The sequence below is a fragment of the Chanodichthys erythropterus genome, chromosome 16 (genome assembly GCF_024489055.1).
Source record: "Chanodichthys erythropterus isolate Z2021 chromosome 16, ASM2448905v1, whole genome shotgun sequence".
In the NCBI taxonomy this organism is placed as follows: Eukaryota; Metazoa; Chordata; class Actinopteri; order Cypriniformes; family Xenocyprididae; genus Chanodichthys; species Chanodichthys erythropterus.
Window position 1 is genome coordinate 43,012,234 of NC_090236.1, and position 18,517 is coordinate 43,030,750.

The 18,517-nt window shown below is 35.9% G+C and overlaps 1 long non-coding RNA gene across 1 annotated transcript; it reads left to right on the plus strand.

Annotated features, from left to right (window-relative positions):
• The first annotated feature begins 6,483 nt into the window (after positions 1 to 6,483).
• Positions 6,484 to 15,294, plus strand: LOC137003662 (uncharacterized). The gene is made up of 4 exons (XR_010892025.1): positions 6,484 to 6,533; positions 13,466 to 13,568; positions 14,447 to 14,583; positions 14,719 to 15,294. It is a non-coding gene; the product is annotated as an uncharacterized lncRNA (long non-coding RNA).
• Positions 15,295 to 18,517: the final 3,223 nt, after the last annotated feature.

An 18,517-nucleotide genomic window follows, 5' to 3' on the forward strand; every position in this document is an offset into this window, starting at 1 on the left:
TGAATAGCTTTAAATAAAGTTTATATATAAATGGGTAACACCAGTGACGGTAACACCAGTGACAATTTCATAAAAAGGTAACACCAGTGACAGTAACACCAGTGACAATTTTCATGAAAAATGTATTTTACAAAATGGCTGCTGCAAGGTGTCAACCCACATGTTGTCAATCGATACACTAAATCAAGTAGTTTAATCCATTTGTATTCTAGTTTTTTATAATTCCCTAGCAATAAAGTAGGTCACACCAGTGACTTCAACTAAAAGCTTTGTATGAAATTATGATTTTCTAATTAAAATTTCTGATAATTGAAAAGAGATAGTGGACTTTTCATTTGCCTTTCTTCATTGATCTTCAGGAAACAGGAAGAAGGAAGTCAAGGGATGCCATCAGTGTGACTTTTTCTTTCAAAATAAGAGATTTTTGTTAAAGGTGACACCAGTGTCACAACACCAGGGGACAACTACATTCATTATATATTTTATTATATTTATTTGGTATTTTTTTTTATGTTATTTACATTATATATTTGATAGTTATGCATACATTATTGAAATTAAAATGGTAGAAAAACCTGTTTCTGAGCTCAAAATAAAGTACTTTCCCTCTGTACATGACTGTGGGGACGAGCACTTCTGTGGTGCTTGGAATTTTTAGAATTAATTAAAAAACAAATATTGGCACATTGATGGCTCAAGAAGGTTTAATTGTTCAAATAACATATTGTTTCATATTAAAATATAAAAAAATTGTAATCCTAAAGTGTTTTTCAAGTGTAATATTTCTGTAAAGTCTAGGGACAGAAAAGTGGATGTTTCTGTAGAATGACCCAGTTACGTTACTTGTAAGTCATGGAATTACCAATATATTACGAATAGAGGACGTATCTGGAACGTTCTTGGTAATCTTATAACGTTAGGAGAACGTACTGACGAAGTTGTGAGATGGTAATCTGAAGGTAATGAAATTACTGGCATGCGACGTCGTAGTTACGTTGTCAGTTAGTAAGTCATGACATTACCAAAAAGTACGAATACATTATGTAACCGTTACGTCGTGTGTTAGCTGGGAAGGTGTCAGGTCTGTTGATAAAAGGCAACGCTGTTTTTTTTTTTTTTTTACAAGTGTTGTTATGGAAATACCAGATGAGGGACGTCAGTAGGACTTTCGCAAACCAGCAAGGACTTGAATGTCCTCCGAACGTCCGTCAGCGAACGTTACAAAGCGGACCAAACGCGGACGTCCCTTGTTTGCTGGGACGTCGCCACGACGAATATGGGAATCACAAAGTTACGTCGCTGGAACGTTATTCGGGACGTCGTTGCGACTAATATGAGCCGATCCAGTTACGTTTTTACAACGTGCCAGTTTGGTCGTTGAGACGTACTCCTCACGTTACAGAGACGTACCACTATAACGTCGCCACGACGAATATGGGAATCACAAAGTTACGTCCCTAGAACGTTATTTGGTACGTCGCTACAACGAATATGGTCCGGTCCAGTTACGTCGTCACAACGTAACTGTGTTAGCTGGGTGGTAACGTGGCACTTAAGAAGATATACCTTAAGCAACCTCCTAAGGGATAGTTCGGGGAACACGCCTAGAAACGGTACATCTTCAGTTAAGGTCTACCTTTAGAGTCTTCGTAGCGCGCTAAGAGACAACGTTATCGGGAAACCCAGCCCTGTTGTTTATTCTGCTATTTGTTCATGTTGGCTAAAACTAATTAAATCCCTGGGATTTTATTAATGGGTCACAGACATGTATTCATTGTAATTTCGTATAATTCTAATTTTATTTTACCTTGTCGGTTAATGAAAAGATAATGATCTCGTCGGTTGAAAGTCAGGGGAGGAAACGAAATGACAAAGGCAACATTATAGTTTTCGTTTAGTTTAAGTTTTTTTTAACTAATATTTTTTTTTCTTATATTCAGGTTTATTTCGATTAGCATACATGTTTAATAGCTAGTTTTATTTTTTCTTAGTTAACTATAATAACCCTGCCGGGGAAAAAAATCCACAACTGCAGTACAGTCAATTTTCCAGCTGTTTAAGCCATAAATATTTACAAATTCACGAACTATTTATTGCCGTCTGGGACACAATCTCAGGCCGGGAGTCTCAGACTCATCGAAGCCAAATACAGTTATTGCAACAAGTCCTCCAACTTATACGATCATATAGGTTGTTTGTCACTACCATCAAATACGACGCATATGAGCGTTTCCTATATTAGCGCCCCTATCGGCAGAAGCAGGAGAAGATCTACGGAAACTTCCCAGCTAACAAAAAAAGGTCCCCAGGACGTCCCCTGAATGGCCTCTGCGAACGTCCCCCGAACGTCCATGTGTAGGGTCCTCTCGCTGTCACAGGACGTTCAGCGGCCATTCGGGACGTTTAGGGGACTTTCGATTAAGTCCTCTAAACGTCATTTTAAATTTATTTTACTTATTCTCTAAGCAAAGAAAACTCACGTGAGAACTTCTTAGGATCAATTTAAACAGCTATTTATTTTATTTGAACAATTAAAACGTCATTAATTTAATATATTAATACATAAAAAACATACACAAAGACATCCAAGTAAAACTAATAAGAAAGGAAAAGTGGGTTTGCAAGAAAACTATATAGGTGACATACATTTATAAATCAACAAAAAAAAAAAAAAGGGAAGAATTACACAAATATTTATTCTGGAAAAAAACACAATACAATTTAATAATAAACTTTAGCAAATTAAAGTGTTTCTGTGCGTGGGTGGGTGCGTGAGTGGGTGCGTGCGTCTTGTCTTTGTCCGCTCCGGAAGCTGTGGGGTTCTGCTTGTTCTCGTTGGCTTCCAACCTAAACAACAAAACGAACACATTTAGTTGTGCTATGATTTGATATGTATTTAAAAAATATCTAAAATGTGTTTTTTTTTTTTTTTTTTTTTTTCATGCGTTAATAAAAGCACCCACTCTTATTTATTGTTTTCATTTGTACCTGTTAATGTCATCATTATTGGCGTGAACAGTAACTCAAATCGTAAAAGTGGGAAGATTTGGACAGTTGTTATAAAAGTTGTGTATATGTAAATGCAAACGTCATGCTTGATCTACACGTGAGCTCATAATAGCTTCGTCTCCATGACGCATTTGTTACAGGACACGAGCTCAGACCCTATGGAAGGCCAAAAGGGCCAAAACGTGTGAAACTGACGCCTTAACACGTAATTACGTGTTAACGCGCAAATGACATGTTAACGCGTAATTACGTGTTAACGCGCAAATGACGTGTTAACGCGTAATTACGTGTTAACACGTTATTTGCGAAATAAAAAACGTGGGACTTTACCACCACCTGGTGGTGTGGTGTACTTGCACAAGCAGATTAGGATTGCAAATGGCAGGATTTTGTCTAAAATAAATCTTTAAAAATGAACAGTGAGCATAAATAGGCTACAACTATGGCTACACATAATAATTATAGCATACATTTTTTTATTTATTTTAATCCTAACACATGTCTTCAAATGAATGAATGTTGTTGCTCTCAAAACAATTAACACAGCACAGTAAACACTCTTATGTTGATGAAATTTCATTATTCACTGCACTGCAATTTATTCTAGTAATACGTTTATTAAAAACTAAATTATATCATCATAACTACAGGTGTGTTCACTATTGATTTTATAACATATTCATCTATAGACATACACTAATGAAAGTACATGCTTATTATTGTTTTTTAATGAGTGGTTTTGTTATAATCTTTTCCCACTTCCCCCAAAAATTACATAGCCTACACAAACATCCAGCAAATGTTGTACAGTACTGCAATCACTAATGTTTACTCACGAATTTAAATCTGCCTAGAGAATTTCATCTACATCATAGAACATTCTTATGCATTATGGAGGGAAAAATCATTATGAATGTTGAATCCATGGTTCTTCTCAACATCTGCAGGCCTCCTTCATTGTTGTTGTTGTTTTTTTACTCTTTTTTTGTAGTAAACTATATTCATGTTTCTGGTAAAGGTTTGCTCTTGTTTACCTGATTTTTAATACTGCTTTCATGTGCTGGTGTGTGTGTATACAAGAAAAGAATTGGTTCTTATAGATCTGTTAGTTTTGTGACAGTTTTACTGTTTGAATTTGTAATAAACACATACAACGTGTGGTGTGTAGATAAATAAAATGTATTACAAATGTATTTACAAATGTAAAACAAAATTATTTACAATAATATAAACAAATAGAAGACGGAATAAGCATGTATGTATAGGAAACAACTCAAGAATGTATTCCAACGATATTCTCCATAGTCTGTTCCCCATTGTTTTCCTGTGTGTATCTCTATAGTCAGCCAGTGTGCTTCAGCCATCCGTCTGTCCAGCAATTCACGATTCCCTCATCTGTAAGAAATTACATTTCAGTAATTATCTCCTTTCATCGAAAGTACCATTTAATTGTCAACTCTGATTTCTGTCATTACGCCCAGTGCTGTCAATAAAACATAATGTTTACCTAATTCCAAATTTATCTATTCGGTTCCCTGCAAAAGTGGCTCTTCCGTGTGTGTGCGTCACCCTTTCGTCAATGTCGTTGACTCTTGATGATTGATGAGGTCCCAGCTAACCAAAATACGTGACTGTTACGTAACTGCAACGTAATTTGGTGACCAAACTTTCGTCTTGGCGACGTAACTAGTTACGTCGTGGCAACCGGAAAAGTGAAAGGTGCCTATACGTCGCAACAACGTAACTTTGTGACGTTGCCAGTTAGTAACTGCGACGTCGTGGCAACGTTGTGTATCAATAGTTGTGTGTTGGTCATCAGTTGGTAATTCTTATTTTTATTTATTTTTCTATGGGCGGACATGCAGTAGTTTAACCTAATTTATGTCCTCATTTGCCCAAACTAATGTAAAGGCTATTCCAACAGCTGTGAACGATGAATGCAGACTCGAAATTAATTCAATTCATTTATTTTGAAAAACACACAGAACATGAATAAAACTCCAAATAAAAATAATGAAATACACTCAAACTATAAATAAAAACATATAGCCTACAGCGAAACATAAAATAAAAGCATTCAAGACGTTTTGCTCTCAGTATCATTAAAAACATATGCTATGCTAATGTAACATTTTGCATAACATATATTTCAGACGATCAAGGAAATCACAAAGGTAAAAATATTAACAAAAGTACTTAAAGTAGACTGTGGGTAATGTTACTTAACCAATCTGACGCAGTTGTTGAACTTTATTGCTATAAAACTGACGAGAAACACGGAGAAACGTCGACGCTGTCCTCTCCAGCAGCTTGAATGTTTTCCCGGTTGCCATGGCAACTCTAACGGCCACCTGCACTAACGTAAACATAACAATAAAAAAAGGTTTTGCGTCTTTCCAAAGTTAACTTTATACATTTTTATAAAAGCCATTTATTCGTTGTCACCTCGGAAAAATAAATTCTTCTCTCAGAAAAATTAACTTTACACTCTTATCAACATACTGTGGGCACGCGCGCACTACATTTGTGGAGGCGCGCGCTGTATGTCACGTCACTATATATAAAAAACAGTCATCCATACTCTGATTTGGTGAAAAGAAACCTTTTTTTCTTAAGGGGACATTTCAGTCTTGTGTCTGACATTTAATTACACGTTTTATATTGCAAATTCTGGTAATAATAACATATAAAGAATGTGTAAATGATGGTAATGAAATTACGAGCACATGACGTTGCTGCTACGTTGCCAGTAAGTCATGGAATGACCATTATATTACGAATAGAGGACGTATCTGGAACGTCCTTGGTAATCTTGTAACGTTTGGAGAACGTACTGACGACGTTGTGATATGGTAATTTGATGGTAATATTATTACGGGCATACAACGTTGTAGTTACGTTACTAGTAAGTCATGGAATTACCAATATATTACGAATAGAGGACGTATCTGGAACGTTCTTGGTAATCTTATAACGTTAGGAGAACGTACTGACGACGTTGTGAGATGGTAATCTGAAGGTAATGAAATTACTGGCATGCGACGTCGTAGTTACGTTGTCAGTTAGTAAGTCATGACATTACCAAAAAGTACGAATACATTACGTAACTGTTACGTCGTGTGTTAGCTGGGGTAAGCTCAGTGTAGTGCTTGGGTCACTATATCATGAATAATTTAAATAAATAAAGATGTTGTGTCACGTTGACATTGCCTGTCGTAACTGTTTGTAATCCTTCTCATGACTAATTAATATGGTGATACGCACGATTCAGATCGTTTTATTATTAATGAGATTGTGAACGAGCACTTACGTAATGGTTACGATGTGCTCAAGTCTGGCGCAACTTCCTTTTAACCAAAAACTTTTGGCGGCGAGGAAGAAAGTAGTAGTAGTAGACTTTTTTTTCATCAGCAGCAGGACATGGCGCGGAGAGAGTTTCTTACAGACTGCAATAGGGCATTTCGGGAGTGTACTCGGTTGGCTCAAACAGACGATCGGGATGCTATAGCAATAATAATTACAAGGTAAGTGATCTTGTTTTGTGGCACTGGACGCCCATTATTTCCCCCAGGGGCGGACAAGGCTATCGGCAGTACCGGGAGTTTTCCCTGTGGGCCGCTGGACAACGTGGGCCGGCCCTTTGCAATGTAAATGTATGAATGAATTGTAGTAAATAGTCCATAGGCCCATCTTTCCGTCAGCACAGACGAATTGTTCGCGCGGGCGCGGCCCACAAAGACTCTAATCAGTGTGCTCAGTCTGTCTAAAAGCGCTTATCAATGTCAAAATGTTTGAGATAACCAATCAAATCAAAGGAGGCGGGATTTACTGTCCACGGAAACCGAGAAGCGCTGCACTATTTAATGCTTGTAGAATGCGAGCCGAGATAGCAGCCCAGCAAACACAATAACGTTGTAAAAACGTTTTTTTCACGTTGTGAAAAGGTCGTGATAACGTTTTAATCGGACGTATTTAATACGACAGATGTCGGGTTTTTTTTACGTTATAAATACGTTTTTTTCACAACATTGCAGAAAAGTCTTTATAACGTTTTTATCACGTCTGAATGTCTCCTTGCAACGTTTTAAAAACGTACTTGACACGTCCAAACTAGTACTTCATATGCTGCCATCAAAATGTTTTTTTTAGTGTTATCTTTCCAGATAAAATGACTAAAACCATATAAAACAAATATATAAAACATAAATGTATAGTAAGATAAATACATTAAGTGGTGTATTTTATATTTCTTTATAATTCATCATAAGCTATTATGTCAGTTTACAACATTTCTGTAAATCTGAATATTCAACAGAACTTTTTTTACATTGCACTACCTTACCTGTAGAGCAGACCTCTGGTTGTTGTCCATTGTATAAGCCTACATTAACATATATGTAGGCCTAATAATTTATACTACACACAAATTTTGTCACTCATATTTATTCACAAAATGTAAAAAAAGTAACATGATATGGAAAAAAAGGTAAATATGTAAATAAATAAAACACATGAAAATTATGCCATTACTGGCGAATTTAAATATGGGGTCATTAACAAATTCCAAGAAATTTCAGAGGACAGATGTTTTTACAGAAGAAAAAAACATTTAATTTGTAAATTGTAAAGTATTTCATTTTAAATAGATACAAATTATTTTATTGCGATTATAATAATTATATTTTAATCACTTGTTTGCAGTAAAACTAATGCTTATATTTTAAGGATTTTTTTCAACACAAATTACAAATATATAGGCATCGGAACTTAAATAATATATATTAAATAAGAAGTTTATTGTTCAATAAATACCTGATTTTGAGAAACTATGTTAGCGATTTCTCGATTTTTCAGCGCTTTCATTGCAGGTTACATTGTTATGCCAGTAGGTGGCAGCTAGGAGCTGTCTTAATGACATAGTAAACCCAAAAATGAAAATTATGTCAATATTATTACTCACCCTTGTGCTGTTCTACAATATTAAGACCCAATACTAATATTAGTAGGCCCGCTGTACTGTTTTAAACGTTTTAGTAACTCTCTGGGCACTGAAAGTGTAAATTAAAGGATTAGTTCACTTTCTGAATGACAATGTCCTGATAATTTAGTCACCCCATGTCATCCAAGATGTTCATGTCTTTCTTTCTTCAGTCGAAAAGAAATGAAGGTTTTTGATGAAAACATTCCAGGATTATTCTCCTTATAGTGGTCTTCAATGGATCCCAGATGGTTGAAAGTCAAAATTACAGTTTCAGTGCAGCTTAAAAGGGCTTTAAATGATACCAGACAAGGAATAAGAATCTTATCTAGTGAAACGATCAGTCATTTTCGAAAAAAAAAAAAAAAAACTGTATATGATTTATAAACACAAATTATCGCCTTGCGAGTGCTCCTGTGTTGTGTATGCTTCAAAAGCTTACGCTGTATGTCCTACGCCTTCCCTATTCAACTTACGGAACGAACCCGGCACCAGTTCAGTTTTTTTCCGTACGTAGAATAGGGAAGGCATTGGATATACAGCATTAGAAGAATACGGAACATGAAAGCACTCGCAATGAAAGCACTTAAAAAAACGGCTGATCGTTTTGCTTGATAAGACCCTTATTCCTTGTCTGGTATCACTGAAAGCCTTTTAAGTTGCACTGAAACTGTAATTTTGACCTTCAATCGTCTGGAGTCCACTGAAGTCCATAGGAGAATAATCCTGGAATGTTTTCATCAAAAACCTTCATTTCTTTTTGACCAAAGAAAGAAAGACATGAACATCTTGGATGACATGGGGTGAGTAAATTATCAGGACATTGTCATTCAAAAAGTGAACTAATCCTTTAACTTGCTGGCAATGGAGGCCTCACTGAGCCATCAGATTTCAGCAAAAATATCTTAATTTGTGTTCCGAAGATCAACGAAGGTCTAACGGGTGTAGACTGACACAAGGGTTAGTAATTAATGATATTATTTTCATTTTTGGTTGAACTAACCCTTTAATTGCTGATCCAAACAGTTATAATGCCGAATTCTGTAACCCACTAAATTATGTGACCCTAGTAGGTTATAAGGTGTAGGTTATGGAAATTTATCATGGTTTTACCATGATTAAAAGCAAAAAATATAGTCATTGTAGTAATTCCATGGTTACCACAAATGAACCATGGTTCTGCTAGAAAAACAGTTTTAACTATGGTATTTGTGTGATTATACAAATGGTAATCAATACGTCAAAAAAACAACAACAACAAAAAAAAAAACAACAACAAGATTTTACTATAGTAAAACCATGGTTAATTATCAAAAGGGTAGGATTAGGGTTAGGTTTAGTCAGATTAGGTCAATGCAGTGCCTATAGTCATATGATTTGGTAGGTCACAGAATTCGACACAACACCAGAAAGAAAGAATGTTATAAACATTTGTCTGCATGCACCCAATTCTGAAGCGAATAATAATATGCTAGTATACAGCAATCCATATGAGAAGTCTGGTGTTGAAGGTGGATCTGGAACTGACTTCTGTCCAGGTTGTCACAGCATCTCGTCTTCACAAACTGCCCTGAAATGCAATTCACACACCAACAATGATTGTTATTAATATAATGTGAGGCTCTTACATTCACAATGCTCAGTACTTTTTTTATTATCATCTGTCTCATTTTGAATTATGTTGGACCTTACTGTAGGTTGCTAACTCTATACCAAGTGTCCTCAATGCAGAGTTAAACAAGATGGCCATAGAGGACTCAAAAAATATTTGATGAATGTTTTGAATACTTGATAAACTTTTGATCAAACTTTAACATGGAAGAATCTAGGAACATAAACAAGTTGTCACAGGGCCAACAAAATGTAGTATTCAATGTCAGGTTTATTAAAAAAAAAAAAAAAAAAATAGAATAGAGGTGAAATGCAGAAATGAGAAAGAATAATATACAGAACATATATATGTGTGTATATATATGTGTATATATATATACATATATGTGTATATATATATATACATATATATTTATATATAGGCTATGTGTGTTTGTCTGTGTGTGTGTGTGTGTGTGTGTGTGTGTGTGTGTGTGTGTGTGTGTGTGTGTGTGTGTGTGTGTGTGTGTGTGTGTGTAAAAAAAAGTCTTAAGATGCCAGCATTTACATTTGTAGCTTTACTTATTTAGTATTCCTCATACAATGTCACTTAATTATGTTTGGACGCAATAAATATAAATTATTCATATATCTGACGCTCCTGAAATCACAGTGCAATTTTAATCAATATTTATTTACCATGAAATATCAAAACATGTTTGAAATAACGTTAGTTTCACCCCATTTTCACGCTCCATATAAGTGACGTCACCGATTAACAGTACACCGCATACTTTTAAGTTATATTTTCTAATCATCCATTGACAAATTGCCAGAAAATCATTTACAAAACTATCAAAACCTCTAATCTACACATAAAATGTGATTAAAAGCCCAAACTTTCATAAATAAGAGTTTATGTCAAGTTAGTCTACCTCTTAAAGTTAGCCTAACGGTTGAGATTCTAACGATCTTTTTCCAAAGACAACAAACCTTTTCTATGAAGAAAATATTCAACAGAAGCTTGTCAATTACATGTATGAACGTGTCAAGAACAGTTGTATGTATTATTTGTGTAATTTTAGGCACTAAACTTACCTGAAAGCAGTGAAAATAACAGTGACAGACGGTCGTGCTCTTGCTTGACACTTGTCAGTTGGTTGAGTTGCCGCCTGGTTGCCGCCCCGTTTCCATGGTGACTCCAATCCGATTGCTCACGGGACTCGAAATGTTAAATGCGCACGCCAATTAAACATGTCAAAAGTTAAGCAGCTATCGTTTACATTACAGCGTTAAAACAATAGACTACTGATGGAGTCAAGGGCGTAGATTTGGTTTCAACATTGAGGGGGTTGAGCGTTGGTATGCTGCCTGTTTTTTTGTGTTTTTTTTAATTAAAAAAAAAAAATCTGTTTTATGTGTAGCGTTATTGGATAATTTATTTCTTCTCTATCTATCTATCTATCTATCTATCTATCTATCTATCTATCTATCATAACTTTATGGAATATAACTATTCATCAAATTCTAACATAACGGAGTGATTCTAAAAATAAATAATGTTATATATTGAAACCGCCAGTAGGTGGCAGCGATTCGACGTTTTAATGAGTGAGCTACTTAAATCGTTCATTCAGCCAATTCATTCAAAAATCAGATTAATTAAGGAAGAAAACAAACACCGATTTGAATACTTTTGTCACTGATAAGACGCTATTGAAAAATGAAGTAACAAAATAGATGGCTGTTTTAGTAATTGGTTACAGTTACACTGATAGTTATGGCTAAATTGCAATGGATTAGCTAGCTAAAATATATGTGGAGTGTACTTAACTATTACAATGTTTTCATACCTCCTTCTCAGTACATGCTTTATTCTTTTTAACGTCCCTCTTTGAACAGAAGTTTAATATAGTCGGCTGGGCAGCGGTTCTCTTCTTTTTTGGTGCTACCCGCTCTCATTCATTCAAACAGTAGAGCGCCACTGGCGTTGTTTTGGTGAAAATGCGATGCGCATTGGTTGGGCGTTACCAATCGGTTCAATGGAGGGGGGTATTTTTTTTACTAATTTATTATGACAAACACATATTCGATTATAAACAAAATTATTGTTACAAAATAAATGAATTATACATATTTTAGTATAGATCTACTGTGATTTTCATGTTGAAATATTGGGGGGGATTGTAACTGATGGATTTGAATATGGGGGGGGGGGGTTAATATAATATAATATAATATAATATAGCTTTAGAATACTTAAGTTTTCTTTTTCTTTTCTTTTTTTCTTTTTGACTAAAGAAAACATATGTTTTATATACCAGAAATGATCAACGTGGTGTACAAATAAAAGTAGGCTATAGGCTATTGCACAACAAATAATAATAAAAAAACAGAATGTATGTGTTTTGGCCCTAGCATAGTCTTTGTTTTGACATGGTTGTATTTTGGTACTGTCATGACGTTTTTTAAACGTCGTATTCCAACGTGCAGATTACGTTATTTTAACACCTGAATAAAACGTCTCCCAAAAGTTGCAATTTGGTATAGTTTCGTTTTCGTAGTAGACAAACGTGATATTAACGTTTTTTTGACTACTTAAAGAAAACATACCAGCTTGGTATTTTCACAACGTTTTTAAAACGTTTTATTTTGGTTACATTATTTTTTTATTTTAAAAAACGTTTTTAAAACGTTTTTAAAACGTTGTACTACAACATTACCTAATTGCAACCAAAATACAACGTTGTGAAAAGTTGTAAAAACGTTTTGTGTTTGCTGGGAGCTGAACAAAACAATATAGCCTACAGCAATGTTTGCCAACTGTTTACGATAAATAGTAATAAACTGTTAAACGACGGGGATTCATTTCTAGGACGCACTTCTGACCTTTTCGGATTGTTATTCTTCACACATTGGATAAAGAAACATTAACGTAACCTGTTCAGCATGTCAGATAAAAGTGAATGTGTGTCTGTTGTCAGGATTTCTTCAGTAATTTCACAATCATAAAACTCGAAACATTGTCAAACTTAAACTGCATGGCAAAACCAGCAGCTTTCATGTAACCTATGTCCCGTAAAGTGTAAAACATAATTTTCTAATAGTTCACACGCATTATTTTACAGACTGGCGATCAAAAGTTTGAAATAAGACTTCTTTAATGTTTTTGAGGCGGAGAAGTAGGAGGAGGAAGATAAGTATTCTCTTGAGAAGGAATGCAATGAAGCATTTTGCCTTTAACAAATACCCAAACGCCCCTTTCTCCTAGCATTTTTGTGCGCACAATGTCCATCTGTCGTGCTCGCTTGCTCTCAATAGGCTACTGAGAATCATAAGTTAGGAAAGTCTGTCCTTCTCGGGCAGGTTTTTATTAGTTTCGGTTTAGGAAAAAGGGCTCCACTTAATATTAAGTGGCCTTACAGTAATACTATGTACCTGTACGTACATCAAAAAGTAAGTACAGTGTACTTATTGGGTTCATATTGAATTGCAAATCACTTTTGCTGCTATTGAGGTGGGATGTGGGTAAGGTTAGGTACAGGTTTGGTGGTATGGGTTTAAGGGTAGGGGTAAGGTGTAAGGGATGGGTCAACAGTGTTGGTTGGGTTGGTTAAAAAAAGCTTTAGATCACTCCACAAGCACGCAGCTTATAGTTGCATGAGTTCCACTTGGACGTAAAAAGCAAAATTGTCTTGCTATTGGATCCAAACCTTTGAAACGTTGTTTGAGCTGGACCTACTCTGAACCTGTTTAGTCATAGGAGAGTCACGTCATAAAAAAGCTTTAGTTATTTATTTGTTAGTTATTTGCGGCTTCCTATTTCATTTAGCGATATAAAGTTTGGAGTTTTGTTTTTGAATTTCATCTCTATTTATTTGCTGCTAGCCAACGCATTTATCAGATCCAAAAGCATTGTTGAGAGGAGTTATGGAAAAGCACAGACGAATGATATCATCAATCGTTGTCGTTATCATGATAGAAACTCGAGGTAAGTCATTTTTTAAAGTTAAAGTAATCCAAAAAAGTATTGCTTTTCAGGTGGAGAGGTATTTCAGAGCTCTCTGAGAGTCCACAACAGCAGTGTTGTATTGATTTAGCCCAATCGTTACATGACCTGGTTATACAATTAAAATCTTTTTCCGTTTAGATCATGTTTGCAAAAAGCTGATCAAGAACATAAGGAGGTTGAGTAAATAATACGATAATTCTCATTGTGTAATGATAATAATAACAATTTTTATTTTGTAGTCAGAAAAACTTTTCAAACCGGCTAACTGATAAACTATTATTTTCAAACAAATTAATAAGTCTTCAATTTGTTACATAGGAGTTCAAAGCAGTTTGTATCGTTAATAGCAGGGAGTGGAGCAGCGTTTTCACAAGCAAAATTCTGCTGCTGACCCAGAGGATGGAGTGGAAGTACCAGATATCCATTAGAGAAGAATTTATTTCGTTCAGACATATCACCTTTGAATGACTGGGATCTTGATCTTCAGACACCTAATATTATGCAAATATTTTACTTTCTTTAGCGCTCTAGATTAAAACAAACACAGCTCAGAAATAAATAAGATGTTGTACTTTACTCCTTCAGGAAGATTCGGAGCATAATGAAATAGCGTGTCGAATAAGCTGTTCGGAGCGGCAAAGTCATGTGATTTCAGCCGTTTGACATGCGATCCGAATCATGATTCGACACGCTGATTCATTATGCTCCGAATCTTCCTGAAGCAGTGTTTTGAAATCGGCCATCACTAAATAAGTCGTTATTTTGTTTTTTTTGGCGCACCAAAAATATTCTCATCGCTTTATAATATTAATATTGAACCACTGTACTCACATGAACTGATTTAAATATGTTTTTAGTGCATTAATGGATCTTGAGAGAGGAAATGTCATTGCTGGCTATGCAGGCCTCACGGAGCCATCGGATTTCAACTAAAATATCTTAATTTGTGTTCCGAAGATTAATGAAGGTCTTACGGGTGTGGAACGACATGAGGGTGAGTAATAAATTATTTTCATTTTTGGGTGAACTAACCCTTCAAAGAGCATTAAATTAGATTTAATGATACTTGCAGAAAACCTAAACTAGTAAGAATAGTACTATGTAAATTGATATATAATTTTTCCCACAGTCAATCAGCTGCGTTGAAGAACACTTGGAGAAACTGGAGGGACATCGGCAGCCATATCTCCTTGCCTCAGGAACTCACAAGTGGGCCATCAGCAATTATTACTACATTGTGATTGACAAGATGCTCATTCCATGTCAGGGAACCACGTCGTTGGCAGCCTTTGATGAACTATTTAGAACACTTCGTTTTCAGTGTAAGCTTTAATGATGCTCTCAGCAACATGTACACATCCCTCCAGACAGTATAGTATGTTGACACCACTGAAGAAAGTCCAAAGGTGAAGGAACTGAGAGCCAAGCTCATGAACAGGAACTAAGAGTCAGTGAACAATGTTTAAGTGTTATGTTTGCGGAGTATTGCATAATGCACCTGTCATGTTATGTGAAGCTTTTGATGATACTTGAAGCTCTTCGATTTTTGATTGTTTTATGCTTACAGACTGTTTTATATTGTACCAAACGGCTGCATCATAGACTGCAAACAGCAGGTATGAGCTTGTTTTATGAAGTTTAATGTTGAACAAGGTCATTGTACAGGGTAGTTTGAGTGCCCTGTCCCTGGCTTAAATGAAATGTGAAGCCCTGTTAAAAGAAAAATAATAAAATCTATTCATTGCAGCACTTTATGGTCTGATTATTGGGATGTTAACACTTATAGATGGTAACTGTTGTAACTATAGTGTAAATCCTAGGGGTCTATGTAAATACTCAACATTAATTTAGTTTAAAATTTGCTTGAACGTTGGTTAAGTGTTGACCAGGTCATCAAGTTAACTTTGAACACCAACGTTGGTGTTCTGATCATCCATTGTGGTGTTAAAATTTTACACTATAAGAGTTTGTTAGTTAACACTGTCACAGTGTTACAGTTTTTTCCAATTGCTAACACACTAAAATGACATGCACAGCACAATTATTTAAACTGACACACAGAGAGCAAAACTTCTTCTCAAGTCTCCAAAAGTCTAAACACCTTTTCTGTTTTACACACATTTTGCATTTCAAAATAGCACTTTTTAAATTCACTAAATACAGTTCTCTGCATAAGACACAACAATCTGACATAAAGTCACATGTTTGCCATTTCAAAACACTGCCATTCAAAATGACACTACATGAGCTAATTGGCCAATTACATGTGCCACCTGGCCAAACACCTCAGTGGTTAATTGTTAACACTTCAATCAGGATGTAAGCACTATGAAAAGACCACAGGTGAGAACCTTTTTTTTTTACAACAACAATGGAAGACATTGCAGAGAGAGGAAGAGGAAGAGGAAGAGGGAGGTTGAGAATAAGAGGGGGAGGAAGAGTGAGAGGTAGGGGTAGAGCAGGTAGAGGAGTTCATGGCCAAAGAAGACAAACACTTTCAAATGAAATCAGAGCAACCTTAGTAGATCATGTCATCAACCATGGGTTGACAATGCGTGAGGCTGGACAGAGAGTGCAGCCAAACTTGAGCCGTTTTACTGTCGCCTCTGTCATCCGGACCTTTAGACTGGAGAACGGGTATGTAACCAAAATTTCATGTAGTACACATGTAGTATACCCCATGTCATAGTGTATCAGTTGGGTGACACCTGTTTACTTAGTGTATGACATCAGCCATTCATGAACTGTACAAGTTTCCTGTACAATGTACTCTACTGTGGGGGAAAATATTTAGGCTGCATTGTCCAAGCCCTATATATATTTTTATTTTATTTTTTCTAAAGGACTGAGAGACGACACCATGGTGGAGGAAGGGGCCAAATGTTCACCGGGGTACAGGAAGCTGCCATTGTAAACTTGGTTTTGGAAAATAATGAAATCAGATTACGAGAAATTCAAAGCCACATCATCCAAGACAACACCTTATTCAACAACATTCAACGAGTTAGTCTGTCCACATTGGCTCGCATTCTCAAGCGAAACCAAATCAGAATGAAACAACTTTATAAGGTGCCGTTTGAGAGAAACTCTCAAAGAAACAAAGAGTTCAGACGAGCATATGTGGATGTAAGTACTATATTGACTGCAGTACACTACACACAACATTGTTTCCCAGTGTACTGGATAACACCATATTGAGTGATTTTTGTTCTTTGTTTTCAGGGAGTACTGGAAATGGATGCTCATGCAATCCCACATGAGTTCATCTTTATAGATGAGGCTGGGTTCAACCTAGCAAAGACCAGAAGAAGAGGGAGAAACCTCATTGGCCACAGAGCCATTATAGATGTTCCTGGCCAACGTGGTGGGAACATCACAATGTGCGCTGCCATCTCCAATATGCATGGTGTCCTCCACCGTCATGCCAAACTTGGACCATACAACACAGCCCATATTCTCACATTTCTGGACAGACTTCACAACATTCTCATATCACCAGAGCGTATGAATGATGCAGACCATCAAAGAAACCGGTACGTTGTAGTATGGGACAACGTGAGCTTTCATCGTGCAGCCCCAGTCCAAAACTGGTTTGCTGACCACCCAACATTTCTCGTGCAATACCTCCCACCATACTCACCATTTCTGAACCCCATAGAAGAATTCTTTTCGGCATGGCGGTGGAAGGTATACGACCGGCAGCCCTTTGTGCGCATGCCTCTTGTGCAGGCCATGGAAGAGGCATGTGATGAGATTGATGTGGGTGCAATTCAGGGATGGATAAGGCACTCAAGGCGCTTCTTCCCTCGATGTCTGGCAAGGGAAGATATTGCCTGTGATGTTGACGAGGCGTTGTGGCCAGACCCAGCTGTGCGGCAAGATGCTGCCTAATTATTTTTCTTGCCTTTTTTTTTTGTTTGTTTTTTTTTACTGTAATATATTTTTTTTCAGAAATTTTCTTTTTCAGTTTACTTTTTTTGTAAGAATATTTTTGTTCAGTCCCATGTAAATATATCTGCTGTGCTTATGTTGTACTGACTTGTTTACTGTAGTGAAGGAAAAAAAATAAAAATGTTGCAACAGCATGTGTGTTTATCTGCAAATATTTCTGTGCATGTGAACAATCTGATACATATTTTAGTATTATGGCAAAGCATACTAAAGATGGGGGTGCTTTTCATTATGCCCAACAGTGTGTAGGTGGTTAGGCAAAAATCTGGTAATATGAATGAAGTGTGTGCCATTTCATGCAAAAGTTTGATTTTGATAATACTCTGTGTAGTTTCGGTTGCAGTGCTTCATTTTGCAGGATATATGAGGTATTTTGCAGTTTGGGTGTGTGGTTTTGTGAATTGTGTTAAGTGTTTTGATAAAACCAGACTAGTTTCAAAAATTGTGTGTTAGCAATTGGAAAAAACTGTAGTCATTTGCATTTAGACTGCTGTATGTTTGCAGTATGTAAGTACTGTATATGACATTCAATACTATATAATATTGAATATAATACTGTACTTGCAGTACATACAGTATACTATAAATTCACGTTACTTGTGATTTCTATACATTTTATGTAATGGCAAAATGTGTTTACTGTGTTACAATATACTTTTTTTCTGTAACCTCATGTTCTGGACGCTGTGTTCTCAATTTTATGATGTAGTGTCTAATGAATGCTGATGAGTGTTTATATATTGACTGGCTGCGTTTATGTTTTGAAAGCATTGTTTGATTTTGAGCACAGATCAAATGGTTTTGAGGCAAGTGTTTGATTTTGCCAGAAGAGTCAGAGGTTTTGTGAAATTAGTTTGAAGATTGGATTTGTGTTTAATGTTTTGAGAAAATGAGTGATGGTTTCAAGAAATGTGTTTTAGCAATTGTGAAATACTGTAATATAAGATTAGGGGAAAAAATGCCCTTGGGGTAAATAT